Here is a 15,256-nt window from a genome sequence, read left to right as displayed (position 1 = left end):
GGTTTTCTGGTAACAGAACATACAGAGAGGACTGGAAGGTCGTATGTGTAAGGCCTCACCCCTACAAACGTGCTCAACACACCTGTCTGCTTATACTCTGAGGAATAATTATTTAACTAAAGCAGTCTTTGGCTAAAACAATTTTTTCTTATACTTTTTAATATATTTTTAATAAATCCAAACATAGAACAGGATAATTTTCTGAAATACTGATTGGTACTCTTAAGAGATGTGAAAAAAAGAAAGAGATTTCCTTCTATTCTAAGGAAAAGCAAATAGTATCTCTGTTTAAAATTTTACAGCTGGCTTTAAAATGGCTCAATTTCAAAAGGGAAACAGCAACTTCAGTTCTCTATAGTGTGATATTTATCACTGTGTAATAAAAACTTCTGTGCCTTACAAATTCTATAATAGGTAGGTCAACCACTTACTATCATGTCATTCCTGTAATCATACACAGCACTTGAGCTTTACATAGATCTCAGACACTGTCACTTCAAAGGGGATCAGAACAAAAGCAGTAAGAGAAAAGGTTTCCTTTATTTAATGCAAATGAGCTTCTTTTTAAAGAGGTGTTTTTAAAAGCCTTCATATCACATTAAGAATGTTGCATTATGACTATCTGAATTAAACGTCTTTACAATTGTCTGATAATTTAAAAATTAAACTCAGAGATTGCTCATATGTCAGAAATGGCAGCTACTATCCCCACTGAAAAAAACCTACATTAGAAGATTTGTGGTGACAGGGATCATTTCCACGTGGCTGTATTTGCAGGCAGCCGGCAAGCTGTAAGGATTCAGCGTTCGCCTGCCCGCTGAATGAGACAATCATCTCTGTGGCTGCATTTGGCAATGCAATAATCCTTTTTTACTGAACTGCCTGCATTCAATGGAAAACAAACAAACAAAACCCAACTGTAAAACAATTGTCTCCAACTTTACAGTGTCTGGAGCACAGCATTTGTTGGCATTTTGGGACACAGCCATACTACAGGCTGGGAGGGAGATACACTTCTCTCATCAGCACAGACCAGGGCAGCTTTCCAGTCAAATCAGAGCTGAGCACAATCTTGACCATTCAGTTCATGTCTGCGAAGACATGAACTACAACAAAAACCTGTTGCAAAAGGATGACTATGGATAACTTGTAGGAAAAATATGCCTGGATTTCTACCATTCATATAAAAATACTTAAGAAAATGTACATGCTTTTAAATGGTCACAAGTCTCTGTGGGAAAGATGTAATGACCAGAGAGTTTTTCCATGTATTTAGGTAACTCTGAACTGGTAGTATTTTTGGGATGTAGTTCCAGTGCAAAGTGTCAGAGACGGAAGTATTTGACTCCAGCTACTCTGTCCTGAAAAAATTAAATCTGGGTTCTTACACCAGTACTAGAAGAAAGCAAGCACTGCCACTTTGTCTTAGTTGGTAAACCATCAGCCCAGTTCCCAGACAGGCAAGAGAATAGCATGGCTGGGAACTGGGCTTGACAGTCTGACATTATAGCCCGCTGCTAGAATCTACCAACTGTTCACATAAAACCAGAAAGTGGGGGTACCCATAGAGATCAAAATTCAGGCCAGAATGTAGAAGCAGAGGTCCTTGACTAGACAGGTAGAGAGACCCACTTCTTTTTTCCCACTTCCATGTGAGGGACTATAAAAATATCCTTCACCAGGCAGCAAAACATCCAGTAAAGGGAAGAAACAGTATGACCTTGGTATGCTTTTTGCAATATTATGGTCTTTTTATTCCACCTCATCTGCAACTTCTATGTGATCTTCTCCACTACATAACGTTTCCTCCATCATTTCCTGCTGCAGTGCTCAGCAGGATGGGGGTGGTGTTACCTTTTACCCCTTGCTCAGCAAGGACCTCCTTTCTGCCACCTCACTCTCCATCCACACCTGAGAGAGGCACAGATGTGCTCCTATCTCCTCTCTTTTTGCAGAGTAAAGCAGTAGCCTCTGCTTTTAAGAGCAAAGAACTTGAATCACACCTCTTTTTTTTTTTTTACCCTAGTCACTTGACAATGTAAGGCAGAGAAAGGAGACAGAATAGGACTTGAAGTACTAGCCAAAATACTGATACACTGCCATGAGATCATAAAAATGCTGGACTGAAATAAATTTCAAGAATCATCTAGCTCAGCAGGGCGCATCAAGGGAGAAATCTCTCTGCTGCCAGTACTATGGTTGGGCAGTTAATACTACCATTTCAGCTCTGCAACTTGTCATCAGAGTATTTGGCTGTCACTCACTTTTTTTTTCCCCCCTCCCCTTTAAATCAGATGTTTTACATCTGTCACTTGACAAAGAATCAGACTAACTCATCTCAGGATGTGGCACTGACTTCAGATACACTTCCCCCTGTGATGTATTTTATGGGTTTTGGAGACACCATTGCTCAAGGAATTTCTTATTCCTGTGAGTCCTTCACAGAAGAGAAAGGTTAAGTTAAAGAATGAGTTGCTCTTGCTGAGTCCACTGAAATTACATTTGTGACATCCAAATGGGTTTTTTCCAAGCAGTGCACTGAACTGACAGGAAAGCAGCTGCTCTGCAGCAAATGGGAGTGAAAATTAATAGGAGACCAAGGCAAAAGAAAGACTGTTGGGCTTGCTCACCCCGATCAAATTACTGGGATTTAGAAGAGCACCCTTTGATCTCTCCCAGACTAATTACTGCTCCATGTTTGACTGTTTAGTACAGTCATTGCCCTTCAGAGAAAAATGCAACTATTGTAATACAAACTTGTAGTGAAAAATTAAATTAAAATACAGAGTCTGATAAACAAAACATAGCAAAAGTCATCCAGCTGAACACCTGTGTCACACAACTTTTGGAAGTGTTTTGTAGCTGAGCAAATGCACTGACTGTTAAAATGAAACAGGTATAAAAAGGAAAAGCATGTGTTTAAGAGAGATCAACATACACAGAGCTTTATGATGCATATGTTTCCTTGAAATATTACTGCAGTTCTAGGATTAGTTGATTTAAATACATTTCTTAAATTTTACCATTTTATAGTAAAAGCTGTATGTTACAAGAGCTCTGTTATCTAAGAATGGCACTTTTTTTTCATTTCATAAGCTCATAGCAGCATAAGATGAGAGACAACTGTATACAAGTGCATCAGCTCATGTAACAATAAAAGATGATATTTCTATAAGTAAATAATTCTGCTCAAAGCTTTAGATGATACAGCTATAATGAGACCAATGAAGTATCATTTTGTAAAGAGAAAGCAAATAGAAAATGTCCACATGACACAAATGGCAATGAAAAAAAAAAAAAATTCCTTTATGAAGAAGTCTCATTTCCAGCCCTGGAAGCTTCTGTGGCTTCCTACAGTGGCTCCAAATAATGCTGTTCATCATCATTCAGTCCCTGGGGAACAGCCCAAACTTAATTTCTTGCTTGCTGGAAAAGAAACAGAATTTCTAGACAGTGTCACCTTTGGGGTCCATCTTCCTGCAAAGACAACATGTCTTCAAGATCTGGTGTTAAAAAGGAGGATCAGACAGACATGACATTTTATTGCTCAGTCTAATAGTCCAAGTTTACTTTTTAAAAAAAAACATACATAGGCACATTCGCAACATTTGACTCTTTTTTTAGTAAGAATAATTATTTTATAACAAAAGGAAACACTGCTGCTAATCAGTAGCTCATTAAATTTGTCATCATTCCATCTGTTTACAGATCTTATTTAGGGAAAGAATGCTCTTTTCTAAACATGTATCTGTTAATAGTCTAAAAAGTATCTGTTCAGATACTCACAGTGCTTTAAAATTAATGGACTTTTAACATGTGCATTGCATCTATTATAGCATAAAGATTATATCACATTTTCTTCATATTTTTCCAATATGAAATCTCCATAGACTGGTTGTTCTAAGCTATAAATTACCAATGTAAGTGTTAGGCAAGTGGATTTCTTCTATGATACGTTGTTCTTCTGCTCCCAGGAGTGGAATATATCATGTGTAGAACACATGGCCTTTGCTGCAAACAGATGATGAGCAAATTTCAGGTATGCCTATATATAGGCTATGTATTGAATTTGTATAGGTTAAGGCAAAGGAGGGAGTATGGGATATGTTAAAACTGCCTTTAGGTAAGAAAAAAGTAAAAAAAAAAAGAGATCAATACAACATACCTAAACATCTATTGCAATGTATTGCTTAGCTCATGTTGGGAAAAACCCCTCTCATAGACAGAGCCTTTGCCTGAGAGTCTAGAAACAGGAAAGAAACACTCCAACTGTGTCTGAGCAAGGTCACCTCCTTCACCCAGGTCTGCATTTTTTGAGCACTATGCTGGCTGTGTCACAAGCAGCCTGGAACAACGATGGCACATTTAGCCGGGACTGAGCTGAGAGTGTCATGCCACCAGCAGGCTCCTGTGCTCCCACCATGAGTGTCAGGCAGGGCAGAGCTCCGCTATCCTGTTGGAGCTGGGCACCACACCATTCCACATCTGTCATGGCATCCACTAGCACATCTGTGCCAAACTCAGATAAAAGCTTACAGCTCATTGTTCCTATGGCCTGTATCTCAAGGCAGGGTCATGCTTCAGAACAAAAGGCATGGAGACTAACACACATGAGGTGAGGATGCGGAGGGGCACAGAAATACCTGACTGCAGGATGGCACATGCTCAGGATACAGGCAGCTGCACACCCAAGGCACCACACAGCCAAAGCAGCCCAAGGCACCTGTGGGAAGACATCTCTGCTTTTGTTGTGAGGTCACAAAGAAGCATCCAGCTTGTGTTCCTACATACAAGTACATCCTGCACCAAGTAACTCTGCTTGTGAAACAGGTTTGATAATAATTTACTAAACTAGCATACAATCACAGACAAAATACTTCATTTCTTGATATGAGATTATTTCTGAGCTGTGATAAATCTGAGCAGATAAGCAGTTTAGGGGATCAAGCACATGCACTGGATGTAGTGCAGTAGGTTGCACTCTCCCTTTGGAGAGACTGGTGTATGTTTGTATATACATGTACATTTACATATGTGTATAAGTAGACATATGTATGAGCATGTTGCAATCTTAGTGTAAATCATGCTGGAATGTTGGACTTGTGCTTCCCTATTTAACATACATAATGTTTGGTTTTCTGGAACAGAGGCATAACTCAAAAGGCAATAGTGCCTTTGTGCATGTGTGTCTATTCATGAGCATCCATGTTTTCTTTATATTAATATTTTATTTTTAGAACTTTAAACAACTATTTTCAAAGTAATTACAAGTTACCTGTGAATACTTTTTTTTTTTAAATCATTGTGTACTTTTTATTAAAAATTGAAAAAAGGTCTGAACCAACTGACCAAGAGAAAACTAAAGAAGAGATCAACAATAGCATAATGCAAACTGGCATTGTTCTTTAAGAACTTGGTTCTCATCAATACCCAGTGATTTCACAGCAAAAGATTTTTCAATACTACCTCATTGCCTATAACTCATTTTTCCAAACTTAAGGCACTTAGGGCTAAATCTTAAAAAAACCCACAACTTCTTGAAATTTCAGGTAAAGCATGATGCAAGGGTCCCATGCAATGAACGCATGTGGAAAAAGAAAACACAACAAACAAAACAAATTATCAAAGAAAAACAAACCTACATGGAGAAGTCAGAAGGTGCCACTTAAACTGGCTTTAACTGACAACATCAACATCTCATGCTAGGACATATACAGAATCATAGAATCATAGAATCCTAGGGGTTGGAAGGGACCTCGAAAGATCATCTAGTCCAAACTCCCTGCCAGAGCAGGGTCACCTAGAGTACATCACACAGGAATGCGTCCAGGTGGGTTTTGAATGTCTCCAGTGAAGAAGACTCCACAACCTCTCTGGGCAGCCTGTTCCAGTGCTCTGTCACTCTCACAGTAAAAAAATTTTTTCTGATATTCACCTTAAACCTCCTATGCTCCAATTTGTATCCATTACTCCTTGTCCTATCACTGGTCATCACTGAAAAAAGCTTAACTCCATCTCCCTGACACTCACCCTTTACGTATTTGTAAACATTGATGAGGTCACCCCTCAGTCTCCTTTTCTCCAAACTAAAGAGACCCAGCTCCCTCAGCCTTTCCTCATAAGGGAGATGTTCCACTCCCTTAATCATCTTTGTGGCTCTGTGCTGGACTCTTTCCAGCAGTTCCCTGTCCTTCTTGAATGGAGGGGCCCAGAACTGGACACAATATTCCAGATGCGGCCTCACCAATGCAGAATAGAGTGGGAGGAGAACCTCTCTTGACCTACTAACCACACCCTTTCTAATGCACCCCAGGATGCCATTGGCCTTCTTAGCCACAAGGGCACATTGCTGGCTCATGGTCATCCTCCTGTCTACCAGGACCCCCAGGTCCCTTTCTCCTACACTGCTCTCAAGCAGGTCAGCCCCCAACCTGTACTGGTACGTGGCGTTTTTCTTCCCCAAATGCAAAACTCTACACTTGCCCTTGTTGAACTTCATCAGGTTTTTCCCCGCCCAACTCTCCAGCCTGTCTAGGTCTCTCTGAACAGCAGCACAGCCTTCTGGTGTGTCAGCCACTCCTCCCAGCTTGGTGTCATCAGCAAACTTGCTGAGGGTACATTCTATACCCTCATCCAGGTCGTTGATGAAGATGTTGAACTACATCGGTCCCAGTACCGACCCCTGAGGGACTCCACTAGTCACAGGCCTCCAACTAGATTCTGCCCCATTGACTACAACTCTCTGACTTCTTCCTTTCAACCAGTTCTTGATCCACCTCACTGCCTGATCATCAAACCCATACTTGATCAACTTATCTACAAGGATGCTGTGGAAGACGGTGTCAAATGCTTTACTGAAATCAAGATAGACCACATCCACCGCTCTACCATCCTCTATCCACCTAGTAATTTCCTCATAGAAGGCTATAAGGTTAGTCAAACATGACTTACCCTTGGTAAAACCATGTTGACTGCTCTTGATGACCCCCATCTCCTTGATATGTCTAGAGATAGTGCCAAGGACAAGTTGTTCCATCACCTTTCCAGGGATGGAGGTGAGGCTGACCGGTCTATAGTTACCCGGGTCCTCCTTCTTGCCCTTCTTGTAGACTGGAGTGACATTTGCTATCCTCCAGTCCTCAGGCACCTCTCCTGTTACCCCTGACTTACCGAAGATGATGGAGAGTGGCCTAGCAATGACCTCCGCCAGCTCCCTCAGCACCCTTGGATGCATTTCATCCGGACCCATCGATTTGTGGATATCATAATAATACAAGGAAGAGAAGTAGGAGAGGGAATGGATATACATATGAAAGCACACTACACTTATTTCTCTGCTTTGCCTTCATGCACTGCATTGATAGACAATTCTTTATACTTGAAGTGACACCTCCAGTCACACTGGGTATCTGATCCCAGGTAGCCAGGTGGACACTGGCAATTGGCAACTGTGGAAGGTCAAGACCAAAAGATAAAGAAGCTTGAATACCATTCAAAAAATAGGTTGGGAGTTGTTTTTTTTTTAATTTAGTACTCAAAAATGCTTGTTGGGAATAGACAAGTATCTTTCTCTGCTGTTTGGAAAAAGAGAAGTCTGCTATACTATAAAACCATTTGCATAGACCAGAGTCATTACATGCCAAAAGTCATGTCTTCAAAGGTAACTTCCCTTCGGCGGATTTTTCAGCTTTAGTTCTGAAAATATAATATGCTTTTTACACCTGAGACAAAAATACAAAGGATTATCTCAGTTTCTTTTTATAAAAATCCAGGAAAACCTCATCACACTGTAGTGGAGCAAATCTTACACACCAATGCCTTTATTAGCCTTCCCTCCTGTTCACAGTCTGGTACACTGGAAGATGCCTTTAGAACAGGGCTGTTACATTATGCTGAGCATCTGAGGATTTACTAACAAATGCTAGTAAATGTTTTTCACTTATATATAACCACAGTAAAGAGATCACACACACTTGCACTTGTCAAGCATTTTTTGGTATCATCTGCAGCTGCAAGGAAATGGCACAATAATATCATATCATTTTTTCTTATATTACCCAAGTATCCATTTACATTCAAAATACCAGAAGTCCACACACACATCTATTCAAAAAATCACAACATTTGTGTTTCTGCATTACAGGACACGAACGTTAACAAATTATTGGCAGATAAAAGCTGCTAAAAGTGAGTATTCACTGCACACAAATTAAGATAGAAAAATAAATAATTTTAAAAGGAAAATACACAAATGCTAATGTACCAATTGCATGTATATTTTCACTTTTAATTTAATAATTTTGTGTATTTGAGGGCAGGCGCCATGAAACTTCCACCATTCCACAAAATCAATAACCTTCCAGAGGATTTCAACCCCATTTACTATATAGCTCCTAAAAGGAAGCACCCACGGCTTCCTCCAAAACCTTACGCAAGGACCACAAAGCCCAGATGTCCTTGGCTATCCTCTGAGGCACATTTAAGCATTCATTGAGCACTGAAGAGTTCAATTCCCATTTCCATCACCATACCAACCCCAGCAATCACAAGATCCAGTGGCAAACTCTGAAGAGGATTTAACTGAGTAATAAGTCAGAGAAGGAAATGTCACTCTTCGGCCACTGCATGGTCAGAAGGACTCTGCACTCCTCCAGGTCCTGATACTCAATCCTGAACTCACAGAAAGGTGAACTTCGCACACACTTTACAGCTAGTCACATCACCCTCCACTTTCCATTGACATGTGTAACAATGTTAACTATTTTTGTTTTAAATTGCAGACCACAAAGAAAAAAATTCCCATAGCTTCCATAAATCAATCTTATGCAAAACATTAAAAGAACAAATATATGTTATGAAAGTCAACAGCTATTTCAACTGATGCTATAGCTCACATCTGTACCTATCAGTTTGGAGGGAATGTTATCAATAACACAGAGTCAGGGCAGTAGAAACAGTACTGCGGCAGTAGAAAAGTTCTAAATACAAGATCAGACAGCAGCTAATTTTCCTTCTTCTTTAAACACCTAAAGCCTGATCCTCCAGCACTTACATGCCCACAAAAGCAGATTTTATACCTCTGTAATACTACTTTAATGCCAGTAAGACATTCCAGGAACGCAAAAGATCATCTGGAATTTAATAGCAGACATTCACACCAGCTAGATTAGTACTCCTCTTTGTACATTAACCCTCTGCAAGTCATACCAGCAACCGAGACCAGTATTGCTTGGTTTTACATTTCTCCCTCAAAATCAGTGTGCCATTACTCTGCATCAGGAGGTCCCAGGTATTTATGATCCCAATAAGCAAGGCACTCAGATTCTTTGAAGTGTCTCTTAAAATGTCATTTAGTGGAGCTAATAGTATAAAAAAGCAGAGAATAGTATAGATTATTTTTCATCTCTTCAAATGCTGGGAATATTGAACTGCACGGCATCAAGACAAGTCTCCAATCAGTGCACAGCATGCTGCATGGATCCTTACCCTACTTGGGGCTTTTAAGCTTTTATGGGATTTTCTTAAAACAATTCTATTAATTTATACTGTCAAAAAAAAGGGTGTTCACAGGAGACCTTGTTACCACATTTTCAGATAAAGAGAAGGACAGGTGGGTTGTGTAATCACTAGCACAGAACGGGCACTGCTTGCTCTCTCATCATTACAGTTTTACACTGTGGCCAAGGTATATGTGCAGCTCAGCACAGGCCTGAAAGCAAAACTATAAATGCAACACATAACCTGCCAAACCAGCGCAGCACAGGTCTGCAGCTTCTTGGGTTAACTGTGATGTGTTTCACCAGCTCCTTGGTGCACAGCTGTCTTCTGGCTGGGATCACCAGGGCCACAGAGCACTTCTGCTAGCATTCCTGGCAGGTGCAGGTGGCAACCCCCTGGCATTTGGCCAAGCTGCAAATTCCTAAATCCTGTTTATTTTTATGCTTTGCTGAAGAGTTCATCATGGTACTGAAAAAAACTCCCAAAAAATCAGTACTTATTACATGTATTCAAACTTATTGCATCAATGATAAAAATTAAGTTCCTACACATGCCGATATTAATAGAAAAATCTAAAATAATACTAATACATAATACTCTTTATGTGATTATATTAGATGACTTCCTAGCAGTTTAGAAAATAAATTACATATTCTGTGGCAACATTCAGGCCACAGGATACCAATAAAACACAAATGGAAAGCAGACAGCAGTATGCATTTTTGTGATTAAATTGATAATTAAACATAAAACACTATGAAAGTTATGAACAAAGATGCAAAAAAACCCAAAATCCTACCACTGGCTTTGGTTTGCTTGGCCACTATTTTTTTAAAATTCATGGACCTAGCTAAGGAAATAAAACTTATTCAACTCTACCACCTGTTTGTCTACCAGTCCTATCACTCTAAAAACTTCTGAAGATCATCAGCTTTAATCACGTCTGACAAGCCAGTTCGAGGTTTCAGAGAAAGCACTGCTCAGTGCAGTGTGTGAGAACCCATGGGTGGGAGAGAATGGCTTACACTGCTGTTCTCTAAGGAGGGAGGCAGAGGAAACCACCTGCAGGTAGAGGTTTATGGTAATTCTTGCTCCTCTTCCACCAGCTACATCATCTTCTGGCTCTTGCCTTTGAAGCACCAGGAGTGCTTCTGCTGCCCAGTCCTGGCTGTGGGGGTTGTAAACTCAGGATCAGGGAAGTGGCTGCCCACCCACACTGGAATTGGTCCTTCCAAGGGAGGGAGGGATACCAGATCGCAAAAGCTGGTGATGCTGAAAATTTTTCCAGATTATTATCACCAAATGTAATTGCTAGCAGCAGTCTAGTCAGATATGTTTCCAAAGTTAAAATTGGAGATAATGAGATTAGCCTGATGGTATCGGGAAATAACCCTTGCTGTGATGGCCTCCTTCACAGACTGCAATACCAGTGGGATATGGTTACTCTTCAGTAACAAAAATCTTTTTTGTATTATAAAGTACAGTAATAAAACAATCCACATCCTGCATCCTTCATGGCCAGGAAAGTATTTTTGTTCTATATTATTTCAAACAATACTGGGCTATTTATACTCCAGGAAGAGAAAAAACAAACAAAAAAACCAAAACAAAACAAAAAAACCCACAACAAAACAAACAAACAAAGATCCACAAAGGAAGTGCATTACTTAAAATGGGAAACAGCTTTCTCCAAATTGCATGTGAAATTTTTATGACAGAGCCCAATGCAGATGAAGCCTGATTAAAAATGGTTCATTTGTAGGCAAGTTGGAATTGGCTGGCTACTGTCTAATCATTAGGAATATTTATATGCATCTCAAACTATTTGAAAAGAAAGCATTGGAAGACAAAATTTAAAAAACCCAAAAACTAAACCAACAAAAAAACAACCAACAACAAAAAAATAATTCATTTCAGCCCAAAAAGCTTCCCCTGGGTTTCTATTTAGAGATTTAATTAATACTTCAGTCGTACAAGCAGCAAGACCACACAATCAGAGAATTTAAAAACCTGTAAAAACAGAGAAATTAGTAACTCTGTTTTGCAATAAATAGTACATTTTATCACAGCATCTCACAACTGTTTCCACAGGTGCTGAGTTTTAGACTGGCCAGCACAAGTCAGTTCTTGAAACAGAAGTTATACATTTACTAAACTGACTTGTGATTTGATTTCTTCTGTTACAATGGTAAAAAAATTTAAAAGGTCAGCTATTTGCTTACATACCATGCACAGATCCTGTCTCACTCTAGTCAGTCATGGATTTCACTCCAATAATCATAACCAGCTATTTTTGTTAGTTCTAGGTTTCCCAGAACCAAATCATCTGACAAATCAGTGTCAAATGCATTTAACCTCACAGTTTCCCACTGAGGAAGTATTATTTTACAAGCAGGGACAGACACATGCAGAAATTAAGAGGGAAACCCCCAGTGGTATTTAGGAGCCACACAGGATTTTGAGGCGAGCATGAGCACACAGATGGTGTTGTCTTCTGCAGATGGCTACAACATCCCTGATTCAAACACACATCCACATCTGGACAGGTACTGAAGAGGTGAAAGCGGTATCCCAGATCTGCTGGGACAGGCACTTTCACACCTTGTTGAAGTTGCTGCATATGTTATTATTAATGCTTACTGGACACATTAGTAGGTAGTTATCACTACCATGTAGGTCTTTTGCATACTGAATAATTGCTTTTGTCACCAGACAACACCCTGTGCTTTCTGCAGGCTGCTTCCAGCAAGGCTGGCAACAGAGGTAAGAAACAAGTGGTGTGGGCTTAGGAAAAGGGGAAAAAAAAAAAAAAAAAAAAAAAAAAGCAACCAAAAAACCCAAAGAAAATCCACACCATTTTCAGTTTACACTAAATTTCTGAATTCTAGGGCACTGTCAGTATTCAGGAAGCTCAGCAAGGCAGGGGCTGCACTCTAATTCCCCAGCACGCCCAGGAACAGATTCAGCTGCACAGCTGCTGCTCTGTATCCTGTCCACAGGAGGCTCAAAATAACCAGCATAGGACCTTCAACTCTGGTCACCCAAGGTTTTGGGCCCATGTTCTGGGCGCACTGGCATCTCTCACATCTAGCCACAATCTCACTTTGATTAATAATTAGCACTGTACATTGTACGGCACAAACCCCTCCTCGACTGGCAATGGAGTCAGTGTGAATATCCCAGCTTATTTCAGTTAAAAAAATGGGATGTGCTATACTATCCTATGGTGTTCCTTGATATTTAAGAATACATGTAAGAAGTACTATGCAGCTCATTTTAAAAGATTAAACTTCAATACTCTTTGCCACATCTTTTACTCTTTCAATGAAATCTGAAAACATAGACCTTTCCCAGCCACCACTCTTCTTGGACTCTGTCCTTTTTTTTCTCTCCAGATGGTGGTTATGACAAGACTTTCCTCTTTTGAATGTATTTGAAGGTTGTGTACTGAGTATTTAGAATTAAAGTACTCAACAGCCATTTGACCTTGTCTTGAAGCTCAGTAAGACTAGAAATAAAGGCATGTTGCCATGTTATTTCAATATTTACTTTAACAAAGCCTGGGGAAAAGAAACATAAATTGAAGTTATGGCTACCCTCTGTGCTTTCATCTCACAGTAAGGTAGGTTCAAACAATAAAGCACAACCTTAGTTCTCACTGTCAAAAGCACAATAGAAGAAGAATAATTCTATAGACATTTTTCTTACATGAGAACAAACTAGGTCTGTATTTTACTGGTGGCAATTGTGGTGTGGATATTTTGGAGACAGCCCACCAAATAAATTATTTCACACTAGAAGGAAACCTGTAATTCTTTATCAGCAAGAAGTAAACTATTCTTATCCTTTGTGTCTTTAATATTTTCCCCAGGATACCCTCATCTCTGTTGTTGTAAGGATGCAATGATTTGCATTTCTGCTATTTGAGAGTTGCAAAGACTGAAACCACCAGCCCTGAAGATTACCTTAGTTTATTTTACAATTACATCACACCCCAGGCATCAATCGTAGCTTACATGGATCCCACCCATGGGATCCCTCTTCTACTTTTGGCACATTTCCCATTGAAGCATATTGTTAATAATTTCAGAGGAGAGGTAAATTGTGACAATTTTGCATTATTGTGAGGTAATACAAAGTTTCTAGTGATAACACTTAAATACATTGCTCATGGTGAAGTACTTCTCCTTACCTGTGAGCAGCGTTGTATTAGCCCAGGGAGCTGCAGTCTCACAGCAAAGTGAGAAAGCAGAGGGCACCAGACAATCCATTGGAGGCATTTGAAGTAACTCACATGGAAGAGGGGAGATTCTGAAAGCAAGAATCGAGGAATTTGCAGGAATGACTTACAAAGCCTTAAGGCAAGTACACCAAAGCAGCTACAGTAGTCTTACTTTGTAGCTATGAAAGACTCTGAGAAACTTTATCTGACAAAAAAAAAAAAACACAGAAACATTTTGCCTTCAGAAGTCTTAGCAACGGTAGGCATTCTAACTTAGGGAGGACTTAAATGTGTTTTAACACCCCCATCTCCTACCCCCCAAAAAAAGGGGAAAATCAATACACTTCTCTACTTGGTTTTTGGGTGGGGTTTTTTATTTGTTTAATAAGGTTGGTTACCTGGACTAGTGGTTAAGATGCTTTATAAATGTGTAAATATAGCCAAACACAGCAGGACACACACATGAGGAAGAAGCAGCTGGTTGCTGGAGGCATAAAAGGCAGGTGGCTAGATCTGAAATTAATCCCTATCCCAGAATAACCCAGGAATTCACTATATTTCTCCCTTCTGTTTTCCTCTGATTCTGTTTGGTCCTGAGTGAGCAGGTACACTGGACACACTTTGCCCATGCAGCAGAGCTGGCTTTTTGTGTCCCGTTTTGATGTTTCCTTCTGGTTGTTTCCACCCAGAGGTGCAGAGCCCTGGGAACAGGTGGGCTAAATCAAGGCGGGCAATGAGCTCATATGGAGAAAGGATAAAACAGATTAATTCCACATAGAAGCCTGGCAAGCCAGGGCAAATATACCACATAAAGTACCTCCAAGGTAAACATCTTCTGCATAGGGTGGATTTTTATATTTTAGCCATGTTTTGTCATAATCAGCTGAACTTGAAATCATACATTGAAGGATTTATTTTAGTCTTCCTACCTTTCCTTCACTCTGACCAATGAAGATAAGAATCATACCCCATCATTCTCTCTCTCTCTCTCTCAATAATATTTTAGGAGAGAGGAGAGAGAGATGGAGGTGAAAAATATAAACCCAACCAATTTCCATCCACCTCCCATGGTCACACATTGAGATCCTTCCCTGGACATGTGCCTTCTGGATTTACAAACAGCAGAATGTGGTCACCTTCAGAGTTAAGCCAAGAAAGACAAGTGACAATCGCTACTACACTTCTGACCTTTAAACAGTGAAATTTTAAGATACAATAAAGAAAAAGAAAATTCTGAAAACTCGAGTTCAACTTTAAAAGTAAACAGCATGTCATGAGACACCTCAAAGTGCCCTCTCCTGGCAGCTGGCGCTAACTGCTAGCACGTTTGAAATGCGTCCTAAACCCGCAGTACTTTCTCTCCGATTAAAGGAAAGTCCTTTTGATACACATTATTTTTCTTATGAAATTGTCTTTATTAGCTATAGACCAAGGGTATGAAACTGTTAACATTGTTTTATAGATTAAGAAATATGGAAGTGAACTGTTATAAGTTATTTTAAGCAAGTGTAATTAAAGTTTCATTCATACTTTTTT

The sequence above is a fragment of the Apus apus genome, chromosome 5 (genome assembly GCF_020740795.1).
Source record: "Apus apus isolate bApuApu2 chromosome 5, bApuApu2.pri.cur, whole genome shotgun sequence".
Taxonomy (NCBI): Eukaryota; Metazoa; Chordata; class Aves; order Apodiformes; family Apodidae; genus Apus; species Apus apus.
The sequence above is the reverse complement of the archived record's forward strand: the minus strand, read 5'-3'. Positions refer to the sequence as shown.